A 15172-nucleotide genomic window follows, 5' to 3' on the forward strand; every position below is an offset into this window, starting at 1 on the left:
ATAAATATATATATATAGTTTTTTTACTTGCTGTAACCCTGTCTGTATCATTCTGTCTGTGATAGAGAAACAATGGTGCGTTATACTTTTACGTCCCACATATGGCACTGTTTTAAACAATGATATTTAACACCCATAGTGGACTAGATAGCCGACCTAGCGGCCATTGCCGTAGGAATTTGAAGCCATCTTGAAAGAGTCAGATCACGGCGGGAATTCAAAATACATGCATTCTATCGTACATTAAGAACATATTTGTTTAAACACCTCTTTATGAAATGTATACTTTATTTCTAATTAAATATTGAGTAAATGATTAGTAAATAAATAAACGGATTATTAACCGACTCACGGAATGTGTGACAAAAGGCTTTTCTAATTATGGTTTTAATACATACCGCACCATCATTTTAGGACTCAAACTTTGCCAAATATATTCAAATAAGTTATTGTGAAAGAAAAAGGACTGGATTTGACAAAAGTTTGATTGGGAATTGGGAAAAGAGAAAAAATGACGTATTATATACTAACAGGATAAGCTCCTGGGTTTTTATTAGAAACTAGAATATGTACACTCATTTTTAAAAGCAACACAACTAAGCATAGCAAACACTGTTTTGAATGGTAACAATTATTTTATAAGCAATAATAATTAGCCTGAAACACTCATCCACATTGAAAAATCTCCTGATAAAAGATACATGACGCCAACGGGACTTGAACCCGTGTCCTTTCGATTTCCGGTCGATAGCTCTGACCACTGAGCTATGGCGGCTTATTTTTTATCCGCGAAATAATTCAACATATTATACTAGTGCTTCATTCAACAATTACTGCTTGTTATATTTTTTCACCTGAAAACAGCCAACTTTATTTTATTTGTTGCGTTGGCGTCATGTATCTTTTATCAGGAGATTTTTCAATGTGGATGAGTGTTTCAGGCTAATAATTATTGCTTATTAAATAATTGTTACCCTTTATGCAATCCATAAAAAATCTTGTGTTAAACATTAGTTTACCAAAAAAAAATACTGTTTTTAATGATTTCTGCTTTTACGTTGTACTTAGAAAGTTTACAGTGGGATAAGACAATATGCTGCAATAACGTATATAGTCACATAAGACATAGGCCTAGCCATAGTCATATAGTTACAGGTTTAAGACTGGTAACGTAAATAAATCAGGATTTACAGATGTATTGTAATAATTGATAGGGAGTGACTTTCTTAGGCAAACATAAGTTACCGCTCAGATTAAATATTGGAATACCGGTAGGCCTATATCAGTCTTTGCCTAAAATTAATGTAAATAAAACATTATACAGTACATATATATCTTATAAATATAAACAAATCAATGTAGATAAAAAAAATTGAAGGCAATATTACCTAAGCAATTGGAACCTGATTATATTAAAAAAGTGAATTTGCACATAGACCTACATTTGCTTCATAAAGACTTGTTCAGAGCAGACAATTTTCAAAATGAAATCCTTTGAATAAAATCAAAGGCGGCTTTGCGGCCAGCACCTAGGCACTGGGCGCTTCTTTACCGACACCGATGTTTGCGGCTACATCTGGTCCAGCTTTGCCGGCAACATGGTGGTCCGCTTGACAACAGGTCTCCAATCCTAAATATTTCATTTAACCTGATAAACCAATTCTCCACTGTACACAAGCAGGCAAATCACGGCTGACCTTTACAAGATGGCGGATCGGCTCTTCAAATCACTACGGGCGCTGCTATACGGGAGGTAGGGTGATTGGCGATCTAGTCCACTATGGGTGTTATATATCATTGGTTTTAAAAAAACATGTTTTTTCCTGTCACAGGTGACATCTTTATAATATAAGTATATAAAACACAAGAGTATTCAATAAAACATTAAATAACGAATTAAATTCGGCTATTTTGTTAAAAATAGATAAATGTTATTTTAGCTAAGTTCCAAATAATTGCATGACATTAAAAAATTGGTGTAAATTGGGCAAACTTAGTGTCGTACAACCTTCAGTATCACAGCAACCATGCAACCATCTACGTTTAAAGTTTTTCTGCAATGAATAATGTTTTGTATACATATGGCGATGTACGAAATAAGGAAAAGACTGTCACGAAAGAAAAAAAAATGGGTGTGTCAAGCCTACGCAAGACAGAAGTGAAACTTCTAGTATTCTTCTCTCTCTCTCTTTTCATTTCATTCTCTCTTTTTTTCTGTCTATTGACATATTTATAAGTAGCATGTGATAAAAAAAATTAAAAGTTATAAAAAAAGAAAAAAAAAATTAGTTAAAGCGGGGATCGAACCTCGGTTCTTCACGACCACAGTCGTGCGCTCTGCCTGTAGACAGCGAAGATGAGTTAGGAGAGTGAGTTAAACTAGGTATATAATATTTACACCTTGCTAATGTTTTCAGTATTATTAGGGCTTTTTTATACTAATTTTCATATATTTATTGGCAGGTAGAGTAGAAATTAATATTGTTTAGCGTTTGCCAACGACCATACCATGTTGAACACACCGGTTCTCGTCCGATCACCGAAGTTAAGCAACATTGGGCGCGGTCAGTACTTGGATGGGTGACCGCTTGGGAACACCGCGTGCCGTTGGCCTATTTTTTATTTTAATTTCATGTTTTTTTTATTTTTTTATCATTACTATAATTAATAATATCATAAAATTCTTTAACTTTTCAAGTATGCTACAGGCCTAAAATATTACTTAGTGGATTGATATTATGGTCAACCATTGAAAAAAAAAATTCCTACAAACTTATTAATGTAATTACGATCTTTTTCAAGCGCGTATGTAATGATTATTTTTATCAACCTCGCACACACCTTGCTAATTTTTTCAATATTATTAGGGCTTTTTTATACTAATTTTCATATATTTATTGGCAGGTAGAATAGAAATTAATATTGTTTAACTTTTGCCAACGACCATACCATTTTGAACACACCGGTTCTCGTCCGATCACCGAAGTTAAGCAACATTGGGCGCGGTCAGTACTTGGATGGGTGACCGCTTGGGAACACCGCGTGCCGTTGGCCCATTTTTTATTTTAATTTTATGTTTTTTTTCATTTTTTTATCGTTAACATCATAAAAAATTTTATATCATTCTTTAACTTTTCAATTATGCTACAGGCCTAAAATATTACTTAGTGGATTGATATTATGGTCAACCATTAAAAAAAAAAAATTCCTTAAAAACAAAAAAATAATATTCCATGGCCGAGAATCGAACTCGGATCAACTGCTTCGAAAGCAACTATGCTGACCATTACACCACCAACGCCAGTTGTCGAGATGAGCTAAGAAGCATTTATATTTTACTTCAAAACTTTTACTACATCAAATGAACTTTAATCGGTCCCGCATTTTCGTTTCGGTCATGAGTTGGTTTTACTCCTCGAAATTGCATGACGCGCGTAAAGAAGTTTCACTTCAATACGGTGTTGGATTCTCGGATGGTAATGAAAAAAGCGTCTGGATTAAGCTTTGAATAAGCATATGAAGATCCTGAAAGCTATAAAATCTAAGTTCGTGTTAACTTCTTTTTATAATTTAACTGAACAAATTTTCCGACAACATATTGGACAGGATAAAAAATGTCGGGAAGCATTGCTACAAAAATTGAAACTCTAAATTACGCTAAGATATTTAACAACTGGAAATAGTTAGTGTTGACGTAATATGTAGTGATTCAATATTTTTGCATGAGGTGCTCTGGAATATTATTTCACTAAATAAATGTTATTTTTCAAATAACATCTTTTACAGTTTCCATTTCCACGGCTCTAATAATTTCCTTGAAGGGCGCTTCAAGGGAATCTCTGTTTTTGTTCTGAGGCTGCTTTAAATCCCAGAGACACTCGTTTTGCTGGTATTCATTGATAAACTATAAATTTTAAACAGCACCACAGCGTTGATTTGTTATTTTCGATGGTAAAATGGTGGTAAAGCTCTAAGGTAATTACAAGGAACCCATACGTCCGCTTAGCTGAAATGCTTTCACGGCACTAGTTGTCATAAATAAACCACTTTCCTAGTTGCATCACATTTTTACACTACATAATTAGTTGCATTAGTGTGTGATGCCATAATTTCGCGGTGGCGCGATTCTTATTTTGTTGCTTTTAACTATGTTAATACGTGATACCAGAAGTGCAACTAATGTCATGAAATAACTTGAGCGCAACTAGTTACGTAGCGCGGTTCTGCATTTCAGCATGCAAAATACTTGACTAAAAAATATCTGTATCAAAACTTATCAACAAAAATTTCACAAGCATTGTAGGTATTTGCTTTTGAAATGACAATATGCATAGTTCTAACCAGATTGTCATTTATCCAATTCGCAGCTCCGTCTCCAAACTCCACCTTGCTGAATAAGGATTTGCAATGAAGAACAAGGACAAGAACACTTTGAAAATTTCGAGTGCATTTGTTTGGGCTAGACCAGAAGAAGAATTGTAAGCAAGTCGTTGATGTTTATCGTGTGTATAATATTTACCTATATTGAAAGTACTTGTACATTCGTTGTGGCCACAATTATTACCCCGAGCTATTGCGGTGGAACTCATGTGATTGTGTTGTGCTTGCACTAACTTTATTATGATGTGTGCTTCTTTGCGGTCAGTGATTGGCCTCCCTTTTTTTCTGCTTTCATAACTTATTTCGGATGCGACATATGGAATGATTAATTTAACTGCTGACTAACTAACTGGGTTAAACAATGTAAGGAATATTATGTAAAATAAGCCCTTAGAAACAGGATGAAACGATTGAAAGATGACGAAAGCATGCTTGTCCACAATGTTAGGTTGTGTAAATAACATAGACATAATAAGTCATAGTATATAATTATTTTTTAATTAATTCATTCGAGTAGGTACTGAACATAAAGATCTGAAAATACTTCTTCACTTTACTAAGAGGCCGCGCTTAAGAACAGATTTTTGAAAATTTTTAGAAAATAAGGACTCACTTAATACGCATATTTATTTAAAAAATACTTTTTATCAGGTAGACAATAAAGAGCAGTAAGTATTTCTGTTTCTGGAAAAGGAAAATAATGTATTTTATAGCTATTTAGCTAAACATACGATAATTTTACTTTTTTCTCCACGTCTGGTTTTGACATTAAAATATAACAATATTCAATTTTTTAAAACACACTTTGTGACGAATCAGTTGTATTAATTGAATACATTATTTTTTATTGTACAAAGTTAAACAAATAAAAAAAATCACTTTGTAAATGAATAAATATAACTATGAAATGCACTGGGAATCTTTTTCTCAGCTGTGAGTCAGCTTGTGTCTCGTCAAATTATTCTTTCTAAAACACGAGTAGTTGCACTTGGAACATGAAAAAGGTTTTTCTCTACTGTGAGTCAGCATGTGTCTTGTCAATGTTTCCTCTTGACAACATGAATAATTGCAGTCAGAACACGAAAAAGGTTTTTCTCCACCGTGAGTCAGCATGTGTCTTTTCAAATTTTTATTTCGTGAACATGAAAAGTTGCACTCGGAACATGAAAAAAGTTTTTGTGCACCGTGAGACACCATGTGACTCGTCAAATATGTCTTTCGTGAACATGAATAGTTGCAGTGTGAACATGAAAAAGGTTTTTCTCCACTGTGAGTCAGCATGTGTATCTTCAAATGACCCCTACGAGAACATGAGAACTTGCACTCGGAACATGAAAAAGGTTTTTCTCTACTGTGTGTCAGCATGTGGCTCGACAGATAAGCCTTTTGAGAACATGAATAGTTGCACTTGGAACATGAAAAAGGTTTTTCTTCACTGTGCTTCAGCATGTGTCTTTTCAAACCTCCTTTTTGACTACATGAATAGTTGCAGTCAGAACACGAAAATGGCTTTTCTTTACTGTGAGTAGGCATGTGTCTTGACAAATTTGATTTATGAGAGCATGAGTAGTTACAATGAGGACATGATAATCGCTTTTCAACAGCATGCGTCTTCAGATCTGTCGATAAATTTGAAAAAAAAATTCGAATTAAGGCTCAATCGAACACAAAGCTTAGATAAGCGCAGTTAATTCGTCAAAACGTAAACGTAAGTTAAATAGGAGAGCACGAATTGATAAATCATACAATGAAAATCGGTGTTACCTGCTGTCTTGTCAATTCTTTCAAAACGTTCTAAGCATTCCTTCTTAACATCCGGCAGGTTTATGTCAATTTCCATATTAGGACATCCCCTTTCATCTTCTTCTCGGGTTCCTGGTTCCGCCTTGATGGTAACAGTCCCCGCATTAAAGCTACCTGGAAAAACAAAATAATAATTTGTACATTGATAATTTATACGAAACGAAACATAGTTTTTAATTAAAAAGGCAATAACCGTAAAAATAACGAATAAAGATACCATTGATTAACCACGTAGATGCAGATTTTGTATAAAAGTCTTTAAGGTCAATTGACGATAACATAAGAACACAGACACACTCACTGACAAATAGGGTGCATCATCTGGGTAACAAGTAAGGGGGTACTATTGAAATATTTATTGATTCCATTAATTAAATAAACCATAATGTATATTAGCACTTTTATTATTATTTTTAAATATACTATAATAATAATAATAATATTGGACAATTTTTATAGCGCCGCTTTTGTGAGTTATCACTTCAGGGGCGCTTATTATACTTGTCATCACAATTTTACTAATATAATTTTATTAAAAAAAAAAATTTTGTACCTACTTTATAATCCATTACATCTATATCCTGTTAGTTTTTCCTATATAATACAGATATTCCACAAGGTACACTGCATCTTATTTTATTTTGTTTATTAATCTTAAGTTAGCTCACATCTTCGTGTGTGCTAATAGTTTTATAAACATATAAACATGTACATTGTTTGGCAAACATAATCTTTCTTTAAATATTTCAATAAAGTCACAAAAAAGAAACATTAATAATTGAGATAGACATATTTTCTTAATTCATTTTTTAACTTATTAATATTTTCTATCACAGCAATTTCCTTCGGGATTTTGTTATAGAGTTGAACGGCCTTGAATCAATTTTATGTAAAAACCTTTTTAGGCGTATAAATAAGTTAATAAGAAAGCCCCCAGATCTCCCCAGGGAACGATGTTTCAAGACGGTTTTTTTAAGTCGATGGAATCTAGCATCAATAAACGTAATTTAAAGTACAAATACAAGTGCGTTTAAAGTATTCTACTTCCTTATTTCATACTTATTTTCGTATGAAAGAAGAAAGTTCCCGCACCTAACCCAGTAAAATAACACTTGAAACTTACATCATGTCCCAAATAAAACGAGAAGACATTTCAAAATGGACTTGGATTCCGAACATCGAAATTAAACATCCTACATTTTTAATATATTCAATGAAACTAACTGGCTGACCGAGTACCATATGCATATTGCAAACATTCCTTCTTTACATCTGGGAGGTCGAAATCCATATCCGTATGCGACATTTCACCTCCGCCTTCTTCTTGGGGACCTGGTTCCGTCTTGATAGATATAGTCTCTGGATTTAGTAGATCCATTGCACTGCTGTGGTAACGTTTGGTAATTGGTTTAACTTCAAACAAATATACCTGAAACAGAACATAGTTGTAACGGAACTGTAATTTGAATGAGTTTTTAATATTTTTTACGGTTGGAATATTCTGTCAAAACAATGAAGTCGTAGCTAAGACACTTATTTGGAAAAAAAAATGATACAAATTGTGACATTGAAGTAAAGACAACGGTTTAGAGAATCGTTGACAATATTCTGGTAACTCAGTATTTATATAATATATCTACTCGTATATCTAAAGATAATTGGTTATTCCGCTTTTAACAAAATATCGGTAATCCGTATATTTGTGATTATTTTGATAAATGCCTTGGAAATACTTATCTTAAAATAGGTCGACGTAAAATCGTTAGTTTAAACGTTCGGCTGTTAAATGATTGCTTAACTAAATTGGAATAACGACCGCTACAGAATTTAAAAGGAATGAATATAAACAATCGTACTTACCAATAACTATCACTAGTTGAGATTATAAGTTTAACGCGTCGGTTGAACCGGTACCCCCGAGACAGTAGGAGGATCCAGGGTGTATTGGTTAAACAGAGTTTAGATACAGGAAGTAACGACACTGTCGGTGTAGAAAGCATGGCTCAACAAATTTTCAAGCTATGCATAGACAATAATGGAATCAGAGACAATGATTATAATTTTCATTAATCTGGCATTTCAGATTCATAATAATATTATATAAATTGCGTCTTATTTAAAAATGGATCGTAGATCGTCCACCTGTTGAATTTAAACTAAGGCAATCTTGAAGTTAAATTCGTTGTCCATAACTAGATACCACTAACTAGACACTAGACTAGTGTTTCCTTTTGTCTTCCATTACCTGGTAAATTTATATTTTTTCTTCAAGTGATATCAAAAAGAGTTTGTATGAGATAATGAATTTCTGTAATGAGGTGCGGTGTCACAATATTTTTGTATCCGTGAACAAGGGCTGAAGAATTTCAGAGAAAAAAGCTACTATGACTGCACTTATTACCGTTATTTGAGTAGTGCTGAGTCAACCGCTTTGCACTGCCACCATCCCGCGACCCACAGTGGTGTGTATCCCCCCACGTGGTTCATTTATCTCCGCACAATGTGAATATGTACCTATATCATGTATATTCAGGTTAAGTACTCGAATGAGATGTCACGAATTGCCGCCCTTTAGTCTTACTTTCGGTATCTTCAGTATTTTTATCTTATATTTCGGTCTAGTAGGTACCTAAGTATAATTCTTTTAACGGTAAACTTTCTACTCTTTCTCACGTCTAAAAAAAATGAGAAAATTTAGCTTTTTGTTATATTTTTCTCGTAGGAATATTAAGAAAATTTTACTGGTTTATTTTTGCCGGGCACGTTTTATAAGCAAGTTTTTTTTATCAGCTATCTGAATGTATTAAGCACGTTTGCAAAAATCATTATGTTGGGTTGCCAAATCTACATTGCCACAGCGAAATGTACAACTTACTTCATTTTTACACAAAATTTGTTTCAATAATTCTGTGAATGTATCCGATGTATTTTTAATTTCAGTTGTTTTTTCATTATGGAAATTGCATTCATTTCGTGGTTTTATGACAGAACTTTGAATTTTATGATTACCAATATAAATTTGAATTAAACAGAACAACTTTATTCGTCTTAAGCATTAGTTTTCCACATAAATATGATGATTTTTTTATGAAAAAAATGGATTTTAGAAACATCACACAAAGTGCGGCACGCGCCCCGTCGTGTGATTCGCCAAGGAGCGCCCGCCGGTAGTACATCAGTAATGCATATGAATGAGGTGGTTGAGGTTGAGGTCCCTCATTCATACTCTCAAATGTACACTCAAAGTTATTGTTGAATTTGTAGGTAAAATTGTAATTTTATATTTCGCATTAGTCCCAGCGCCCTTGAGGTGATTTCTCACGAAAACGGCGCTATATAAATTAGCCAAATATTATTAATATTATTAGTCAGAAGTACACTGGAATATGCATCGCCTATTTGGAATCCACAAAACAAACTTTACATAGATAATATAGAACGCGAAATATAAAATTACAATTTTACGTGGATTACTGAATATTTTACTTACACGTAGCACGAATTTATAGTAATAGTACATTTGAATGACAACGAATTTGTAAGCGTTTCATATGACGTTAAATTTATAAAATCTACATTTAAACTGAGTAAAAAATACAAATAAGTTTCGTACCTTCTTCAAATTATAAAGAAATACTCAATAGTTGAATATTCCTAATGGAGATTTGAAATCTCATAATATTTTCCCTTATTCCGTGAAGTCATTCTTCAATAGAATGAAAAATTAAAATAATCCATCCCCGCGGATATCAAAACCTGGACACTAAACCAATAAACCAAAATAATAAATTTTAATCACATTTTTAATTCACTTTAAAGGTGAACTTACGTAGGTAGTACATCAAGTTGAATATATGTTTGTAACTCACTTACACTACACAGGCTTTATATTGTTATCACAAAGAACTTTAACAAGCAATATTTTAGACGCGAAATGATATAATTTAACAAATTTGGGGTGTCGCGGTGGACAAAAAACAAAATATTTATGTAGGGTGAAACAATACGTTCTAAAAATTATTAATAATAACAATAGTAATGAAAATAATAATAAATCTCCGTCAGTACAGGGTGTTCAAGTAGTCGAACCGATCGACAAACAGAATTACCTACCATCTATAGCCCTCCGCGATTCCGATGAATTCCACAATAACTTAAATGAAATGAGATTAGAACGACATGCCAACTATAGGAGCAGAAGCTTGCGATTGGTTCCTGGAATGCGCGATCCCTTAACAACAAACTAAAGGTGGTGGACGATATTTTCATATGAGACCAAAAACTCCATATCCCTACTGTCACAGAAACTTGGCACAAGAACAGTGATTCGTACTCAACTAAGAGACTCCGAGCTTTAGGGTATGTGGTTCTTGAAGAAGCCCGACCTAGTGGGGACCTACCATCAAACAATATCTCACATGTGAATCACGGGGGTGTCGCGATAATAGCCCACCAGGATTACGACTAAACAAAGTAGCTATCGGTACATTTAACACGTTTGAGTATATTGGATGCAGGGTTTCTTCTTCAGGAAGGTCGTTCATGTTGTGCACCCTTTATAGGCCCGGATCGAAACCAATGTCTGTCAAATTTTATAACGAGTTTTCACAGTTTTTGGAACTTTCAGTCGGACTCTCCGACGCACTCATTATTACAGGCGACATCAATATTCGTCTTGAGCGCGTGACATCACCAAACACTGTTAAATTCTTAGAACTATTAGCCAGCTTTGGATGCCACCAATAGGTCGACGTCCCAACTCATGATGCTGGTGGTACATTAGATGTACTAATTTAAAAAAACAGTGATCCACCGCTTTCAGCAGATATTCGTGATATAGGACTGTCAGACCATCGGCTTGTTTGCACTGATATTTATTTTAACCCGCCTATAGTACCATACACAACAATTGTATCAAAGGAATGGCGTAAATTTAGCCTTAGTGATTTTCTGGAAGAGTTACAGACCTCTCTCTTATGTACACCCAATGTTTGGAAGAGTTACAGACCTCTCTCTTATGTACACCCAATGTTTGGAAGAGTTACAGACCTCTCTCTTATGTACACCCAATGTTTGGGAAACAAAGAATGTTTGGGAGACAAAGGAAAGATAATGTTAAATAAGTGTTAATCTCGAGTGACCTACCAGGTAAGTATTGTACTGTTTATTTTTTCCATAAATAGTTAAATAATAACATAAATCACTGTAGAAATGTATTATAAGTTTGTACAGCGCCCTTAAGGTGATTTTGCACAAAAACGACGCTATACAAGTCGTCCAATTTATTATTTTTTTTTTTACTCTTTTCCGATTTTATGTCCGGGTTAAATCTTCCTCACGGGAAAAACTAAACCCTTCCACACACTTTTCCACAAATGATCATCTAGTCAATCAACATTATGCAAGTGCATTATATAAGCAAAATAAATACAAGAACAACACGTCAACTCATGAGAGATCAAATGGAAAAATAATTCACCGAATCCAGATATTTTCATATCAGAGGGTTCGGCTCGGTAGAACTCCTAACAGGGCCTATAAATCCTACTGATCCCTCAGCATAAATATTTAAAAAAATCTTTCGTTATCCTACATGTATTCAAAATGACCGACTTTTGCATCTTTATATATAAATTTTTTGATAGATCTAATACCTACGCCTAAATTTGTAATGAGAGAGCTAGGTATATTGCCAGTAGTACATTATTATTATTAATTTCGGCGACCATGACGTTTCCCGCGTGGCCGTGAGCGAAATGTCAAACTCTAAGCCAATGAGATCTGTTATTTTTTTCTAAAAGAAAACGGAGTTGGGCGTGTCGGTTTCAAATGGGTTTCAAGGCCAGACCCATAAATAAACCACTCACTATCATCGACATCTTCGGGCTTTTTGTACGTAGCATATTGGTCTTCAATTTAACCATAAATATGTGAAGAAAAAAAATTGCGCGCAACAAAAATACGTCACACACCATCGACGAGAATAAAGGAAACTAAAAAAAGGCGCGACGATAGACAATATAATTTTTATTCGTAGCCTACCCCATTCATTATCCTAAAATATTATTTAAAAAATGTTTAAAATGATGAAATATTCCATCACAACATAAAAAATCTATATGAAAAAGTGCTGTCCTGCAAAAATGAGCTTAAAGTATCATTCTTTGCTGCTCATTTTCACAGAACAGCGCAAGTCAGGTAAAATCTTGTTCCAAGATGAACAATCAATCTGTCTTAAAAATAATTTAGGATGATTTGAAATTTGAAATCTTCTAAATAAAGGATTTGATTTAATATCATTTATAAGAAAGGGTTGTTACAAAGAATTCGAACAATCGATCAAATTTCAACGTTCATTTGAAGGTTCTGTGAAAGTCCTATTCAAATTATGTTATTTTATTATTATAGGCTAGTAGCTTGACAGACAACATGAAAATTAACTTTCAAATTTGAAGAATTATTAAAATTCTCTGAAACAACCCGTCATTTAGATATTTAGATTATCAAATATGAAATATGAAGTTGTGCTTTTTACGACTATATCGAATTTTGACATTTCTCTGATTTTAACATAAAAATGAAACACACCGTATTTTTTATTTCGTTTAATAAGAGTTAAATTTATAGGTACCTACATTAAAAATTATTTTATTAATATATTTTTTTGTTGGTAAATGATTAATATATACTGTACTACTACTAGGAGAGGCATACTTATCGTACCCAGAAAAATTAAAGTAGAAATTATAATGTTCTTAAAAGACAAGGTTCATGAAAATTATAATAATTGTCTATGACATCATTATTGTCTATGCATAACCTATATATTTTCTGACAAGTGCTTTCTTCTCCGACAGTCTTTCTTTCTGTTTCCAAACTCTGTTTATCCCGCCCTGTTAAACTTATTATACCATGCATGTGAGGGTTATTGGTAAGAAATAATACTTTTAAATCCATTGCTATTCATTTTGGTAGCGGCCGTTCCCTCCAGTTTAGTTAGTGAATCATCGGGCGTTTTGTCACAGCAGAATGTTTTAAACTGTCAATATGACATCAACCTATTAAATGATAAGTATTTCAAATGCATTTTATTAAAATGATAACAAATATACGGATAACAGTTGTTTAATCACAGGTGGATTACAACGGAATGGCGCTAGAAATAGACAGTAAATAAATAAAGAGTTTTCCCACGATAAACCACGTTTCGCTCAACCTTTGTCATAACTTCAAGGTTTTCTATTGTGAATTTTTGTTACGACTTGAGAAGCCAAATTTTAAAAACTGAATTCCGTTACAAATTTGTTCTGTTTCAGGGTTAAAGTAATTACCAAAGCAGACCATGGATCTACTGAAGCCAGATACTATATCCATCAAGACGGAACCAGGGCTCCAGGAAGAAGGTGGAGGTGAAATTGCATTTTCGGATTTAGATTTCGACCTCCCAGCTGTAACGATGGAATTCTTGCAATATGCGGAGAGTAGTTGCATTGCATACATGTAAAATATAGAACTTTAAATACGGATGTCCGAAATCCATGTCTGTTTTGAAATGTCGTGCAAACAGGACATATACTTGTTTCATTCTCTCTTTTAATGAGGTTTTTTGGGTATTTACCCTCAAAGGCGTCTTTGCCGAAAACTTCCAAAATACAGCACTATTTTAAAATAACTATACAGTTCACAATAAGTTGTCGGTTGCTCTATTTTCCACTAATTTTATTGGAACATGATGTAAATAACACGTATTTTTTAAACGTTAAAAATTCATAAATATTGATTTAGAAAACACTATCCCATTGACTTACAACTCCCTACTTAAGGTTCTCTAGAGCAGGGTTTTTCTTTCTTGTTGAATCTGTCCCTCAAGTGGACGTCAGTGGTCGTTTTTATCTGATATTGACCTATAAAACTTTCATCCGAATTCCAGCTTTTAGGTATCTTTATTTGTTATAAAATAGTTTATAGTTTTTTAATTTAAAAAAAAATTTTCGTTTTACATCAATGGTACGAAGATACATGGCTGTCCTTATGTGGACGCAATTGGACCTGTTCTCTTTGGGCGTCGAATACTCAACTTAACACATCGCCCTTGATATTATTTTTGATAAATACCGTGCTACAAAAAACCAAAAATCATAATTTTATTGATTACATTGATATCCACCCTTGGTGTATACTAATTAAGACTGTAAGGGCAGCCAAAATTAAACTCTCACCTGGCGCCGTTTGGTTCAGGGCTGGCCATTCAAAGATACATTCTATTATTCTCCTTTTTTATTCCAGGAAGCATTAATGTGGAAACAGTTACCATAAACGCGGATCTTGGATCTCCACAAGATGAAGCCGGCCTTACTTATATGAAAATTGACATAGACCTGCCGGATGTTAAAGAGGAATGCTTGGAACGCTTTGGAAGAATTACCAAGGAAGCAGGTAAAACCAATATTCATCGTAAACTTGAAAAATTGGGCATTTCCTATTTTTTTAACGTTTCTACGAACTTACTTCGCTTATTTACTCTATGTTTAACTGAATCATTTTCATCCATGTTATTTTTCAAATTTGTTGACAGATCTTCGGACGAATTTTGTGGAAAAAGGATTCACTCCTCTCAACCGCAACTACTCCATCTCTCCTAAGTCAAATTTTGCCATGAATTTTCAAAAGCGAAATTCAAACGTACACATGCAGATTCACAGTGGAGATAAACCTTTTTCATGTTCCGTGTGCAACTATGCGTGTCGTCAAAAGGGTCAGCTGAAGAGGCATAAGCTGACTCACAGTGGAGAAAAAGCACTTTCATGTTCGGAGTGTGACTATGCATGTAATCAACAGGATAAACTAAAGAGACACATGCTGATTCACAGTGGAGAAAAACCTTTTTCTTGTTCCGTGTGCAACTATGCGTGTCGTCGAAAGGGTCAGCTGAAGAACCACATGCTGACTCACAGTGGAGTTAAACCTTTTTCATGTTCCTTGTGCAACT

The 15172-nt window shown here is 33.9% G+C and overlaps 1 protein-coding gene and 2 non-coding genes across 3 annotated transcripts in view; 2 read left to right on the forward strand and 1 right to left on the reverse strand.

The window, feature by feature from the left end:
* Positions 1-15172, reverse strand: part of LOC149415880 (uncharacterized) — a 134100-nt gene that overhangs the window by 65274 nt on the left and 53654 nt on the right. The window lies entirely within an intron of this gene.
* Positions 2495-2613, forward strand: LOC149415883 (5S ribosomal RNA). Its single transcript, XR_016303750.1, has one exon. It is a non-coding gene; the product is annotated as a 5S ribosomal RNA (ribosomal RNA).
* LOC149415884 (5S ribosomal RNA) lies at positions 2936-3054 on the forward strand. Its single transcript, XR_016303737.1, has one exon. It is a non-coding gene; the product is annotated as a 5S ribosomal RNA (ribosomal RNA).

Source organism: Hesperophylax consimilis, chromosome 17 (assembly GCF_061612785.1).
Source record: "Hesperophylax consimilis isolate HC1 chromosome 17, BYU_Hcon_1.0, whole genome shotgun sequence".
Taxonomy (NCBI): domain Eukaryota; kingdom Metazoa; phylum Arthropoda; class Insecta; order Trichoptera; family Limnephilidae; genus Hesperophylax; species Hesperophylax consimilis.